This window comes from Rhinatrema bivittatum, chromosome 2, assembly GCF_901001135.1.
Source record: "Rhinatrema bivittatum chromosome 2, aRhiBiv1.1, whole genome shotgun sequence".
NCBI classification, from domain to species: Eukaryota; Metazoa; Chordata; class Amphibia; order Gymnophiona; family Rhinatrematidae; genus Rhinatrema; species Rhinatrema bivittatum.
Window position 1 is genome coordinate 294,052,675 of NC_042616.1, and position 12,096 is coordinate 294,064,770.

Here is a 12,096-nt window from a genome sequence, read left to right on the forward strand (position 1 = left end):
AACCTGGTTTATGGATATTTTGTTCTGACTTATAGAAATGAGTATGGCTTCATGTCACAGCAGCTCAGATTTCTCCATTAGGAGTTAGCTGTTGACTCTTGGCATGGAGCTCACATTGTGGTAATGTAGTTATAGTTTACGCGAAAGGGTAGAGGTAGTTAATTGTACTGACCGACAAATGAGTCTTCAGCTTTATTGTAGATAAAGATAAATATCACCGCTACATAATTTCAGTGAGGCCTTGGGAGATGTGTTTCTATGGCACGAAGTTACTTACATTGATCCTGCTTCCTAAGGAGGTCTGAGAACCAAATAATTCAGTAGAAAGAGGAGGTCGCAGCAGAATTAGATTTTTATGAGGAATGTAGTTTTGGAATTATTTTGAGGGACAACGGCATAGGCAATGAATTTGGTATGAAAAAGAACAGGTAGTGGCTGCAGAGTGCTATCTAGCATCTGAGAACAGATTAATACATTAAAAAGTACAAGTTTTTAATGTATCCTGAAAGTGTGTCAGGGGAAGTAAGTCTCAGCAGAGCATTCCAGAGGTAAGAGCATCTACTATATCATTCTCCTTAGAGACTAGGAATCAACAGGTCACATAGTCAGATCGTCCTCCAAACATGGCGAATTAACACAATTTATTATGAATACTATTTATTGTAGTTTAGCAAGATCAAACACTGACCACAGTATATATTATATGTAAGAATACAGCTAGAAAATAATGGTAATGCTAGTAATTCCGCTTAATAGTATATGAAAGTTCTTTGGTCACAAATACCTCTGTAAAAGGTTGTAATAATAACAATTTAAAGGATTTAAACCAGGGATTGGCCGTGTGTCAAAAAAAAAAAATACATCTACTAAGCTGTTGGTGTGCTCAGTGGGTGGGAAAGAGGCTTAAAGGTAGATTTTAAAAACTTGTGCGCACAAAAACGGCCATTTACATGCGTAAGTGTCCCGAGACTAAGCTACTCGAATTTTAAATAGCCGGGAAGGTCATGCGTACATCGATGTATGAGCGCCCAGAAAAAGTGGGCGGAAAAGGAACAGATCATGGGCATTCTAGAGGTGGAGCCAGCACTGACACACACAGCCTCTAATTTTACTCTGCCAGCACGTAAGAGCTAGCAGAGACTACTTTGTACAAATCAACTCCGTTTCATCACTTATAAGGTCAAACTTTCTTTAATGAGGTCAATTTTACAATGGATGCCTCGGAATGTGTCTGTAACAATACCCCCCTAACGCCAACCCACCTCCCGAAAACTCACCCCGAATCAAAGTGCCCCCTTTACAATGGTCCATATATAGAGTATCAGACTGAGCCCTATAAAGAGTCTCTCTCTATCCTCTTGCGCCCTTGAAGGAGCAATCACAAAGTGGCGCGCATAGGTTATAATATAGTGCATATTTTGGTGCGCGGCGAGATACAGGCATTTATGGGTGCTCGACCCTTTTAAAATCTACCTTTTAATTGGCAAGTGGATGGCTGAGGAAGTTTGTTCTGCTGTTCAGTCTCTCATCTGCTTGCATCTTTTTTATTTTCAGGATAACAGCATGGAAAGTCCCAAACTGAGCTACGTACAACTGACAACCTAGAGAAGCTCAGGACATAAATGAGGATACAAGTTAAAAGTAATAAAAAATCATATAATACAGTGAGTATGGAATCATTTCATCTCAGATATAATCCTGGGTCCAGAGTCCCACAACTCATTAATAAATGTTCTTGAAAATATTTTTACTTTACCAAAGAACAATTTAAACAAATGTAAGTTCATATCTAAAAGTGTACTTTCCAAAGCAGATCTGGAGATTGAAAAATCTACTGTGTATTCAGACGCCTTCACATTTTCCACATTTCATTATGTTAGTCATATTCTAAAATGGATAATTTGCATTTTTTCCTTCCTCAGTCTACACACAATACTCCATAAAGACAAAGCAAAATCAGGGTTTTTAGAAATTTGTGCAAATTAATTAAAAAAAAAACAAAAAAACCCCAAACTCTGAAATATCACATTTACATGAGTAATCAGACCCTGTACTCAGTATTTTGTTTAGCCACCTTTTGCAGCAATTACAGCCTCAAATCGTCTTGGGTATGATGCTACAATCTTGGCATACCTGGATTGGGGAGTTTTCTCCCCTTCTTCTCTGCAGATCCTCTCAAGCTCTGTCACATTGGATGGGTGCATCGATGCACAGCTGTTTTCAGGGCTCTCAGGAGATGAACTTGATAAAACAAGTAAGGTTCTGGCTGGACCACTCATGGACAATCACAGATTTGTCTTGAAAGTACTTCTGCATTGTCCTGTTGGAAGGTGAATCATCACCCCAGTCTTGAGGTTCAGAGCACTCTGGAGCAGGTTTCATCAAGAATCTCTCTATACTTTTCTCCATTCATCTTTCCCTCGATCCTGAATAGTCTTCCAGTTCCTGCAGCTGAAAACCATCCCCACAGCATTATGCTGCCACCACCATGCTTCAACATCAGGTGGTATTTTCTAGGTGATGAGCGGTGCTTGGTTTCATCCAGACATGATCCTTGACATTCAGGCCAAAGATTTCAATCTTGGTTTCATCAGATCAGAGAATCTTGTTTCTCATTCTCTGAGAGTCCTTTAAGTACCTTTTGGCAAATGCCAAGTGGGCTGTCATGTGTCTTTTACTGAGAAATGGCTTCCGTCTGATCACTCTTCCATAAAGACCAGATTGTTGGAGTGCTGCAGAGATGGTTGTCCTTCTGGAAATTTCTCCCATCTCCACAGAAAAACTCTGGAGTTCTGTCAATGACCATAGGGCTCTTGGTCACCTCCCTGACCAAGACCCTTCTTCCTTTATTGCTCTGTTTCAGTGGATGGCCAGCTCTAGGAAGAGTCCTGGTAGTTCCAAATTTCTTCCATTTAAGAATGTCGGAGGCCACTGTGTTCTTGGGAACCTTCAGGCTGCAGCAATGTTTTTATACCCTTCCTCAGATCTGTGCCTAGACACAGTCCTGTCCCAGAGATCTATGACAATATCTTCGACTTCATGGCTGTGATTTTTCTCTGACATGTACTGTTAATAGTGGGACCATAGATAAACAGATGTGTGCCTTTCCAAATCATGTCCAATCAATCGGATTTACCACAGGTGGACTCCAATCGAGTTTGAAAAACATCTCAAGGATGATCAATAGCAAAAGGATACACCTGAGCTCAACTCTGAGTGTCATAGCAAAGGGTCTGAATAAATACTTACGTAAATGTGATATTTCAGGGTTTTTTTTTTAATTTGCACTAATTTCTGCAAACCTGATTTTGCTTTGTCGTCATGGGGTATTGTTTGTAAACTAAGGAAAAAATGCATATTATCCATTTTAGAATAAGGCTGTAGATTAATAAAATGTGGAAAAAGTGAACGGGTCCGAATACTTTCTGAATGCACTGTATATACACCCTTGGACACAAGGAGTATGCGGTCATAGAAAATCCCTGGGAATGTTGTTCAATGTGTGCCACATTTTGACAACTGCATTAGAGAATTCTCTTCCAAATGTTTTCAATATATCCTTCAGTTTTAAACTGTAGAGAGAAATGCTTAAATCAGTGCTATAGAAAGCACCCTTTGATGCAGACATCTGTGGAAATGAAGCAGACTTCAGATGACATTCCCAGGGGGTTTTCTATGACGACATACTGCCTAAGGCCAAGGGTGTATAAAGATTTCTCGATCTCCATGTCTGCGTTGGGAAGTACATTTTTAGATATGCACTTAAATTGCATTTTTTTAAAAAAGAGTTGTGAATAAGTTATAGGAGTTTGAATCTATGATTATATTTGAGGTTATACAATGAAATGATGCTTACCCACTATATTATATGTTGCTCCATAATTATAATTTGTATTTCTCATTTGTCCTGAGTTGCTCTGGTTTGACAGCCATCTTTCTAGTTTGTCGCAATACCTTTTCCTGGATCTTTTTTTCTGTTTTATTTTCTTACTCAGAAGTGTCTTCCAGGTGGCTTTTTTTTTATTGAACATACCATGACTGGAATGAACCTGTCCAAGTCAGGGTATATTGGGTATGGGCTCAAATTCACTGTTAATGACCTTCTAAATACTTGAATTGTACCAAAGAGAGCCACCTTCTAGAGTTTACATGAAACTATGTATAGGCAACATATTAAGATATGCTTGGAAGTTCTTTTTAAACAGGCCAGTGACACCCAGTAAAAATGGGATTATTTTAGTATATTTCTGCCACATTTTCTTGGTCTGTGATTGCATGTTTTGATGTTTGATGATCTCTTTTCATATGTTCCACAGAAGACTTGCTTGGTACTAATACTTCTCTTAGCTCATGCTTTTCTCCTTACCACCATGGCCTGTGTAGCTGATCACTTCTTCATACTCTACAATTCTTTCAGGATTGTGATACCATTTCTTTCCTGGTACCATGATATTAGTGTTTACACAGTTTCCAGTGGATAAGTTGCGCCGACCTTATTGTGCCTTCTTACATCAGCACCGTCACATCTAGTATTTTCAGTTCTCTTTCACGGAATCTGGATTTTTCTGTTTTACCATTCTTTTTCTATGCCTGCTGTGAGCTATCTTGTTCAGTCCCGTGTGACTGATAACTGCAGCACATGACAATGGACTGAACAAGATAGTTCATAGCAGGCATAGATAAAAAAAACGTGGCACTCTAGACAGCAAAAATTCTATCACTAGGTCTGCGTCTAGACACACCAGATCCTATGTGCTTTCTGGTGTAACTTATTTCCAATTGGCCTCCATTTCAAATTTTAGAAAGTCCAAAAGTTGTATAATAATCCATTCTAGGATCAGAAGAGAATGTTCTACCATCCATACCATATCAGAGGGTTTGTCAGCCCTTGACCAAGTAGTGGAGTTGGTTAAAGATTTCATTGCCTCTTGCAGGCACCCTTCACACACCCCCCCTCAAGACAGCACACCTCTCCACCACCAGAGAAAGAGCTTTCACCATCGCAGGCCCTGCCCTCTGGAACTCCCTCCCCACACACCTCCGTCTTGAGCATTCCCTGCCCAATTTCAAAAAAGGCATCAAAACCTGGCTTTTCAAACAAGCCTACCCTGAAACCAACCCCCCGTAGTCTACCCCCCTGTTGTCAATAAGTTATAATGTATAACCTGCTGTAAATAAGTTTGATTGTATAACCTGTTCTAAACTCTCACACCTCTGCAGTCCTTCTGCTGTAAATATCTCCCTCTATAAATACCTCCTCCACTTTTGTAGTTACTCTCCTCTATCTTCTCAGCTGCTCTACTTTCCTCCTATCTATCCCCCCCACTCCCGCCCCTTTTTGCACCTGCTCCTCTTTTACCCTCTCCCTGTTTTTTGTATTTTCCTCCTTTCTCAAGTTTTATTGTAAACCGGCGTGATGTGCCTCACGAACACCGGTATATTAAAAGCTGTTAAATAAATAAATAAATAATGCAAATTTTGTGCAAGGGACTCAATGCTAGTGTTAAGGCCCTAACACATGCTATAACGCAGTAATGCGTGAGTTAAATAGAGGAATGCACATTACTATGCAAATGTCACGTTTGCTATGCAAGTCGGAGGAGTTTGGATGAAGTTAATGGTAATGAGCAGCTCCTAACATAGAATGCGATAGAGTAATGCACAGCAACGTGGGTTTTAATGCCAGAAATAACTACACCTTTTTTCTGTGCACTGTGCCCACATTAGCTGTGCGTTACCGGGGAAATGTTTTTTATCGTACATACCGTTCGAAGAAGGACAGAGAGAGAAAGACTCTGTAGAGAAATCAATATGTCTCTCTTTATTTATATCACTGTAAGAGGGGGCACTTTTAATTCAGTGTGGGGTTTGGGGGTGGTTTTACACACACTTTGGAGCTACGAACAGCAAAGTTGATATCATTGAAGATTTTCTGCTGTTTGAATTGATGAAAGATACAAGAGGAGTTGATTTGTACAGTGCATTCTCCTAGGACAAGCAGGATGGTAGTCCTCACATATGGGTGGCATCATCGGAAGGAGCTTGGCATGGAAAACTTATGCTAACGTTTCTGGAACTTCAACTAGGCACACTGAGCATGGTCCCTCTTCGGTCTCTTTTTTATGTGGAGCTTTTGTCTCGTAATTTGGTGAGCTCTTGGCTTTTTCTTCAGAAAATTGCCTTTGGAAAACTTTCGCTGGCAATTTTCAGGTTTGTTTTTTTTTTTGCAAGTTTCATCAATGCCGGGTCCCTCTCTGTTGTCTCTTGCTCCCTAGTCAGGTTTTTCAGCATTCCCGGTAAGTTTATTTTTGCTTATGTTTCCCCCGTGGTGGCGGTGCCTCTGTGTCCACCACCTTCAACTGCCTGCCATCACCATTTTTGTTTATTTTCCCTTCTTTTCGTTCATCATGGCCTCCTCTGGTTTCCATCGAGGACCATATCCATCATGGACCCAAATGAAGTGTGTGTCCTCTGCCTGTGGGCATCACATGACATCCGGAGTTGCCGCATATTCGCCCAGATGACCCCTAAGGGATGTCATATTCAACTCGATAACATAGAGAAACTCTTCGGGTCTAGGAAGTCCGAGGTATCGTCTGCGTCAGCGGCACCTGCACCGATGGACCTTGGAATTGCACCGATGGACACTGTGCCATCAACATCAGCGGGCCATCAGTTCCGTTGATGCTGCCAGTGGATAGGGGTGCCAGAGACTGGCCTCTGTTGGTTATTTCCAGATAGAGGACCTTGAGTTTGTTGTCACCGACCTCGGCTCTGGGGAAAGACAGGGCCAAGTACCGAGGGAAGCCAAAGAAGCATTGGCACTGGTCAGCTTCAGTGCACAGTGCCAGGCTCGGGAAGGTGCCGGCTCATGTCTTAATGCCCCCAAGCAACCCTGCAGTGATGAGTGCCCATCCTCCATCGATGCTGGGGGTCCACGATGGTCTCCTTTGGTCCTGGTGCCAGTCACCGATCCACCTTGGGGATCCGAGGAAGATTTGGCCACCCTTCCTGCTTCCTAGTCTGTATTGGCATTGGCACTTTCGAGGAGAAGTTAGAGCAGAGAGTCCAGCTGGCAGTTGAATGAGCGTTGCAAGACATCGTGCCGATGGCACAGACAATGCCGATGCCCATGCTGTCTGTTCTGGAACTGGTGCTAGAACAGCTCAATGTGCTGATCAGTGCATTACTGACCCAGCTGGCATCGATTCCCAGGAGGCCATCGATGCTCAGCGGGGCACCGATGCTTCCCCCGACTGATATGGTCCTCGTTACCAGTTCCGAGGAGGAGAAAGCTCCATCGAGACAGACAGTGACACCAAGGCCTGCAACCCCCTGTCCAGCTTTGCCGGGGCCAGCAGCAGTGCCACTGGTCTCATGCCTCTGGATGAAGGCCGAGCACCTAGGGCCCCATCCCCTGTGGATTACAATGAGGATAAGGCTCCATAAGACCCCTAAATGGATGACACTGCAGAATCTTCCTCCAAGGTCGTGGAGGGTCTCCCTTCAGAGCGCCTTCTCCAGAGGAACGAAAGAAGTCTCCACTAGAGGACTTAACCTTGTGCGGGCAATGGCCAAGGCCATCCCTTTTCAGTTGTTGACGGAGGAGGATGCCAGGCACAAGATGCTGGAAATCCTCAGGTTAGTAGAGGCTCTTAAGGAAATCGTGGTGGTGCTGGTGCATGAGATCCTTAAGGAGTTGCTGTTGAGGATTTGGGAACACCCCCTCACAGCACCTCCCGTAAATAGGAAGACGGATGGGATTTACCTTGTCCAGAAGGCTACCGGAAATTGAGAAGTGTCAGCTGTCACACCAATTGGTGGTGGTTGAATCCGCCCTCAAGAGGGCCAAGAGCTCTTGGATGCATGCCTCGGCACCCCCAGGGAAGGATTACAGGGCGATGGATGCTCTTGAGAGGAAAGTATTCCAGGGAACCAAGCTCATTGCCCGGATTGCCTCTTAACAGCTCTACATGAGTCATTATTTGTGGAATCTCTGGAAGAAAGTGCAGGAGGCGGCCAAGCAGCTCCCTCAACAGCAGCAAGACATCTTCATGTCGTTGGTGAATTAAGGCCTGGAGTGCGGAAAACATGAAGTTCATACAACCTACAATGTTTTTGAAATGGCATCAAGAGTCTCTGCAATAGGAATAAGTGCCCGCAGAATGGCATCGCTGTGGGCCTCGGATCTCCGACCGGAGTTACAGGAAAAACCCGCTGACTTGCCGTGTATGGGAGAGAATCTCTTCGGAGATAAGGTGAGGGATGCGGTACCCAGTTGTGAGATCACTATGAGACCCTCCAACCATTCTCTGCTAGCACTTCAGACCCACCCTCTTCAGCAAGGAGGTTGGTGAGACAGCGTCAGAGAAAGTCCTTCTATCACCAGAGGAGGTATTATCTTCCAGCCCCTCATTCCTGTTAGCAGCGGGTGAGCTCCGGCATCTGTACCAGGCAGCAGATAGATCCCTGGGACGGGTTTTTGACTGGATCGTAGGGAGCATGAGCCAGCCACCTGTACCCGAGATGCTGGATGCCCTGGTCAGGGGCAGGCTACGGTTCTTCACGGATCAGTGGCCTAGTATAACCTTGGACCAGTGGGTTCCAATTAAACCGATTGGATGTCCCACCAAATTCTCATCCGTGCCCATTTTTTTGGGCCAGTAGTGCATCAGGAGATACTTAAAAGGGAGCTCTCTACCCTCTTAATGGCCAAGGAGGTTGAACCTGTCCCACCAAGGCAAAGATGCAGGGATTCTACTCCCACTACTTGCTGATTCCAAGAGAACAGGGGGACTCCGTCCAATTCTAGATCTAAGGGCCTTGAACAAGTTTCTAAAATAGAAAAGTTCAAGATGGTTTCCCTAGGCACCCTGATTCCCCTCCTGCAAAAAGGGAACTGGCTAATCTCCCTCGATTTGAAGGATGCATACACTCACATCGAGATCTTCTTAAGTCACAGAAAGTATCTCAGATTTGTGGTGGGAAAACAGCACTTCCAGTACAAAGTGTTGCCGGTTGGGCTAGCATCTGCCCCACATGTCTTCACAAAATGCCTGGCCATGGTGGGGAAACCTCCACAGGCTGGGCGTGCATGTTTTCCCTTATCTGGACGATTGGCTGGACAAGAGCACATCTCAGGCAGGAGCCACTCGTTTCATGCACTCAACCATTTGGGTATTGGAGTCACTAGGGTTCGTCATCAATTTCCTGAAGTCCCATGTCAGCTAGTCTCCTCAATTGGAGTTCATAGGAGCCCTGCTAGACACGTCTCAGGTAAAGGCCTTCCTGTCACTTTCCAGGGCAGTCACCTTGACATCCATGACAGCAGTGATTCAACAGAGCCAGCAGGTGTCAGCTCAGTACATGTTGAGCCTGTTGGGCCACAAGGCCGCACCCGTCCATGTTACTCCCTTGGTACCTTTGCACATGCGCAGAGCCAAATGGACCCTGAGGTGATAGGTGGCGCTAGGCTGTATAGATCCTCCAGGATGTCAACCGAATCACCCCATCTCTCTGGGACTCCTTTATCCTGGTGGCGGGAACTCTCGAATTTGGAACAGGGAATATCCTTCCAAAGTCCCCCTCCCAAATCATCTTAACCATGGATGTATCCCCCCCTGGAGTGGGTACCTCTCTTAGAGGGGCTCTGCACCCAGGGCTTTTGGTCTGCTCAGGAAGCATGTTGTCAAATCAAATTTCCTGGAGCTCCAGGTGAACAGAAATGTATTGTGGGCTTTCAGAGACAGACAACCTGTTACGTTTGTGGTATTGTGGACCCTTGGTCGCTGAGGAGATGACTCTGCCCACAGGGCAAGGCCCTGTGGGGAACCCCCATGGAGGGCTTTATTGTACTGCTGTAGATAAATGATGTAGGCAGGAAGGTAAGGCACTGAGATCCATGAGGTGCCAATACATTCAACAGACTCGGATGTATAATCTCACCCAGATGTTCACGATAGGCAGGAGCCCGCAGTGCGGGTAACACCGAGGCTGGTGGGTAGAGCTGGAGTACTGGACCATAGAGGTACTCACAGGAATGTAGGCGTCTTACTGATGATGAGATGGTGGGACCGAAGGTCCGTGGTGCAGGATACATAGACTGCTAGGCCCTTGAGGAGCGAGTACCTGATAGTCCGATATCCTGAAATGGAGAAGAGAGAGAGAGAAAAACCCCCGAGGAGCGGTTGTCTTAGTTAGCAGAGACCCCAAGGGGAGTTGGAAGCGAGAGACCCCCGAGGAGCGGGTGTCTAGAGCTTCAAGAGGAGTGAGGCCCTTGGAGTGAAAGCAGCGTCTAAGCATGCAGCTTAGAGCGGTCAGACTAGCTAAACTGAAGTCCTTGCTAACTCAGTGGTATCAACTGAGTTAGTGCTTTAAATACCCCGGTAAGGGTGGAGAACATCCGGGGAGCTGTCCAAGGTTTCCCGCGCCGGCCCCTTTAAGAAAGGAGCAGGCTTCGCCGTGCGCATCTAAGAGACGGAGGGCAGGGCTTTGGCGGCGGGGTTCCTGCCGCGGAGAGAGGCCTCCCGACACCGGAGCAGGCCTTGGGAAGAGCGGGCCTGCCCCTGCTTTCTGTGTCTGGGCTCTGGAGAGCGACGAGCCGCAGCTGTAGCAGGTGAGCTCGGTCGACCACGGCCTCCGTGGCCGACCGGCGTAACACAACCAAGTAGCTATGTGGTATGTCAACAAGCAGGGAGGCATTTAATCGTACCTTTGGTGTCAGGAAGCTGTCCAGATCTGGTCCTGGGCCCTGTCCCACGGGATGGTGCTCAGGGCAGTATACCTGGCTGGTGCGGAGAGCATGATAGCAGACAGACTAAGTCGTGCCTTCAGATCCCACGAGTGGTCCCTGGACCAGGGGGTAATGAATCGCATCATCCACCTCTGAGGGAGTCCAGATGTGGATTTATTTGTGTCTCCCTGCAACAGAAAGGTGGCTTAGTTCTGCTCCCTGTACAAGACAGACAGTAAACCAGCCTCTGATGCCTTTGCCCACCATTGGGGCAAGGGTCTTCTGTACGTGTATCCTCCGATTCCCTTGGTGGCGTAGATTCTCTTGAAGCTTCACGAGGATAAGGAGACTATGACCCTCGTAGCCCCTCATTGGCTGAGACAGATCTGGTTTCCACTCCTCTGGGAGTTGTCCATTCGGAAACCGATCAATCTGGGGACTTTCCCAGAGCTCATCACTCAAGACCAAGGCAGGTTATGGCATCCCAACCTCCAGGCTCTCTCATTCACAGCCTGGATGTTGAAAGGTTAACTCTGCAACCGCTCAATCTCTCAGAGGATGAGTCTTGGATCCTAGTGGCTTCCAGAAAGCCTTCTATTAGAAAGTCCTATGGACTGAAGTGAAGGGAGTTTCCCATGTGGTGTGAGCAGAAGGCCCTGGATCCATTCTCCTGCCCCACACAAAAACTGGTTATCTTCTACACCTATCAGATGCTGGCTTGAAAACTAACTCCATTAGAGTTTATTTGAGTGCAGTTGGTGCATACCACTGTAGTGTAGATGGTATGCCCATCTCTGTACAGCCTATAGTTGTATGTTTCATGTAGGGCCTGCTTCAGTTGAAGCCTCCTCTAAGGCCTCCTGCTCTGTCTTGGGACCTCAACGGGGTGTTAGCTCAGCTGATGAAAGCTCCTTTTGAGTCTCTGCACTCCTGTGACCTGAAGTACCTGACCTGGAAGGTCATATACTTCACCTCAGCTTGAAGGGTCACCGAGTTCCAGGCCTTAGTGACTTATCAACCTTATACGAAGCTTTATCATGATAGGGTGGTTTTCCATATGCACCCTAAGTTCCTGCCTAAGGTGGTGACAGACTTTCATCTTAACCAGTCCATCATCCTGCCAACAATCTTTCCCAGGCCTCATTTGCACTAAGGTGAACGAGCACTACACAGTTTGGAGTGCAAGTGAGCCTTAGCCTTCTATCTGGAACAGACAGAAGTCCATAGACAGTCCACCCAACTTTTTATTTCTTTTGATAGTGTCCCAAGGCACTAGTCAGGGAGAATCCCCAGCTCAGCTGTCTGCAGGCCAGACTTCCCCAGACAGTTTCACCCTGCAGGACTCCATGCACCACATTAAGGTT

At 46.0% G+C, this 12,096-nt stretch overlaps 1 protein-coding gene across 20 annotated transcripts in view; it reads left to right on the top strand.

Annotated features, from left to right (window-relative positions):
- Window positions 1-12,096, top strand: part of CLASP2 (cytoplasmic linker associated protein 2) — a 963,528-nt gene that overhangs the window by 543,301 nt on the left and 408,131 nt on the right. The window lies entirely within an intron of this gene.